Source organism: Octopus bimaculoides, chromosome 6 (genome assembly GCF_001194135.2).
Source record: "Octopus bimaculoides isolate UCB-OBI-ISO-001 chromosome 6, ASM119413v2, whole genome shotgun sequence".
Lineage (NCBI taxonomy): Eukaryota > Metazoa > Mollusca > Cephalopoda > Octopoda > Octopodidae > Octopus > Octopus bimaculoides.
This window is the reverse complement of record NC_068986.1, coordinates 96,880,011-96,883,315: the sequence shown is the minus strand read 5'-3', so window position 1 is coordinate 96,883,315 and position 3,305 is coordinate 96,880,011. Positions and strand designations below refer to the sequence as shown.

Sequence of the window (3,305 nt, the reverse complement as noted above, 5' to 3'; positions counted from 1 at the left end):
AATGTATGCCGTTTGAAAGGTATTTCTATAAAATTTCATTGAAAAAAAAAAAACACCATTTTCCTAAAAGTTAAACAAAATATTTATAAATAAACATTTAAACGCGTAAAAAGAAGCAAAAATACAAAGCACAACATTGCATGCGGTGGTGATGAGCACCCACGAGCAAAGCAATAAACCATATTACGAACATCGTAAAAGTGAAGTAATCAAGGTCTCAAGTTAAAACGGTGATGCTGCGCCCACTAAAAGACAGACATTTGTAAAATAAACTTGACGTCTGGCGTGTTTTTGTTTCTTTTCCTTCTTTTAGCTTTCAGTTCGAAGCGAATACTTAGATATGATAACAATATACAGTTCTATCAGCGGTAGACCAGTTTATTGCCTAAATATTAAGATTGTTGATTACTAAATATTTCTTGTAAACACGTCAATAGTCTTCAGTTCCACATAAGACTTGATAACTTACATGACAGAACCATTACTATCTGTTATATACGAAAAACTATGAAGGAAAAAAATATTCTTTTCACCTGCCCTTCTACGGTCTAATATTCCGTTCAAAAGGCACTATTACGAAAACGTTTGTCCAAATTATCATAAACCAAGAAACGAAAGTAAAATAAATATAAGACTATAAATGATTTGATAAATGGGTGTGCCAATTGCTGTGGAGTAACAGACCGAAAACTGGCTGTTAACAAGTACACAGACACTAAATAACCATTCCATGCCAGATGATAAATATCACATAACATGTATAAAATAAAATGTTATCAAAATAGGAAATATTCAATATCAATACAAGGTTGTAAAATTAAACCAAATTAATGTTGAGGCCGCATACTAAATGCAATGACATAACTCAGTCCAATCTTGTCGAACGACACCAAAGCGCTCTCTCTTTCTTTCTCCACATAAAATACCACCGAAATACACAAAACAACAGTAAACATAACCTCTCGATGGTTTCTCGACATGCTCATATTAGGACACTTTAGATAATGTACTACTAAAGTACTCTATATATAAAGAACAGACGCAGATGGTCCTGGATTTGACCATGGGTGTGCTAGAACAGAGCTAACCTCCAGCTAAATAACAACAGTTGTCGTTTAGGCCAACCTTAGCTCTGACCTAAACTGTCCCAGTTTTGACCAAGCCATCCTTAGTTTTTTCCGAACCCAGTGTGTCAAAGACTACATTATCGAATGCGTACCTTCTTAGATGATAGCATGTGATTTGAGGGAGATTTGGTTGTTGTTTCTGGCAGATAGAACAAACTGTCAACAAACAGTACACTCCCAACATTAAAACACCAAACAAACGTTTAACTTACCGCAATGTATCATCAGTTCCTCTCCTGAAAACCTCTGTACAGTTGAACTTCACTCTGTATCTTTTCTACGTACCACTTAAATACTCTTAACCACAGATACAACAACTGCTTTTATATTCACCGTTGATCCAACACAGATTCAGAATACGAAGAAAAACAACAAACCGGAAATACAGAATTTTCCAACAGTTTTACGTCCCCTTTCCAATAAACAACGTTGTTGGCACTCCGTCGCTTGCGACGACGAGGGTTCCAGTTGATCCGATCAACGGAACAGCCTGCTCGTGAAATTAACGTGCAAGTGGCTGAGCACTCCACAGACACGTAGTTCTCGGGGATATTCAGCGTGACACAGTGTGACAAGGCTGGCCCTTTGAATTACAGGCACAACAGAAACAGGAAGTAAGAGTGAGAGAAAGCTGTGGTGAAAAAGTACAGCAGGGTTCGCCACCATCCCCTGCCGGAGCCTCGTGGAACTTTAGGTGTTTTCGCTCAATAAACACTCACAACGCCCGGTCTGGGAATCGAAACCGCGATCCTATGACCGCGAGTCCGCTGCCCTATCCACTGGGCCATTGCGCCTCCACAATAAACAACGACACTGAGTAAAAATGAAAAATTAATGTAAAGGAGCAAATCTCACTGATATGCACCCATTTACTGCTATATTTTCTCACTCACTTGTTCGTTTACGTAAAAGTTTTTACATTTCCATTGTTGCTGCTCCCACCCGTTACTGATTTTCGTTCATATTAACCCGGATTCTTTTCTTTTATTTCTCCCTCCTTGTCTTTGATAGATTCAAATGGAATCGATAAAAATTTGTCTTTTATCGATTTTGTCATTGTAAAGATGTACACTATTCAATACAATGTTTCTATCAGTAAACAATGAACAGTAATTTTAAAAAAACGTAGCTTGGCACAATGTTAATAAACGATGTGAATAAGAAGAGAAGGTAATTGCACAAATACCATTTTTTACCTTCTTGTCATTTTCCTTTTCAATTGTTTTGACATGATAGGCGCAGTGTGTGTGTGTGATAAGAAGCTAGCTTCCCATTCGCATGGTTCTGGGTTCAGTCCTACTGTGTGACACCTTGGGCAAGTGCCTCGGACCGACCAAAGCCTTTTGAATGGATTTAGTAGACAGAAACTGAATGCTTGTCGTATATATATATATGTAGTGAATCGAATCCACTTCATACATGCAAGATCCATATTATATATTATATATATATTATATATATATATATATATATATATATATATAGATATAGATATTTGAGTGTGTGTGTGCATGCGTGTGCCTGTCTGTCTGTCCCACCACCACCATCGTTTGACAACCGATGTTGGTGTGTTTATGTCCCCGTAACAGCGGTGCACATTCTATCGCTGTTTAAAATTCATAGTTGATCCTATATATATGGTTTTAGAATTGTGTAGTATGTTGAGGACAGTGCATTTGTAAATTACTTTAGACCTCCTGCAATGGGTTTGTAGAGGGCAAATGGTCCCAGGGCAGCAGTTACATGGTAATGCATTGCGGGGATTATTTTCGGGAATGGCGGAAGTAATGTTGTCTAAGGAGAGGTGAGTAAAATGGCCTATGTTATTAACATTATTATTACTAATATTATTGCTATTTCTATCGTTGTTATTATTTATCCTATCTGTAGTTGGGGTAGGATTGGTTGGGATTTCGTTCTGGTCTAAAGTATAGGGTTCGTTACAGTGTATATTTTGATAACAGAGAGTTTTCGTCTATTAGAGGCTGCTATGATAGACTCAAATTTGGGCGGTGAAGAGTAAGGTAGCTTTAAAGTAGATCTATTAAAATAGAGTAATATTTATGTTGATGAGTGAAGTTGAAGTCTCATATATTAAAAAAGGATTTGGCTAAGTTCCTAACATTTAGTGAGAAGGGAGGTATATACCATAGAATGGCGTATCCTTCACTTTTTTTT

At 37.1% G+C, this 3,305-nt stretch overlaps 1 protein-coding gene across 2 annotated transcripts in view; it reads right to left on the bottom strand.

Moving 5' to 3' along the window:
* The window catches only part of LOC106880876 (zinc finger protein 708-like), a 22,199-nt gene extending 20,448 nt beyond the window's left edge, over nt 1–1,751 (bottom strand). Inside the window, exon 1 of one of the 2 annotated variants that reach the window (XM_052969007.1) lies at nt 1,340–1,751. The gene's annotated coding sequence lies outside the window, so the exon portion shown is untranslated. The remainder of the gene's footprint in view (nt 1–1,339) is intronic. The other variant, XM_052969008.1, reaches the window with a different exon arrangement.
* Between the last annotated feature and the right edge of the window lie 1,554 nt (nt 1,752–3,305).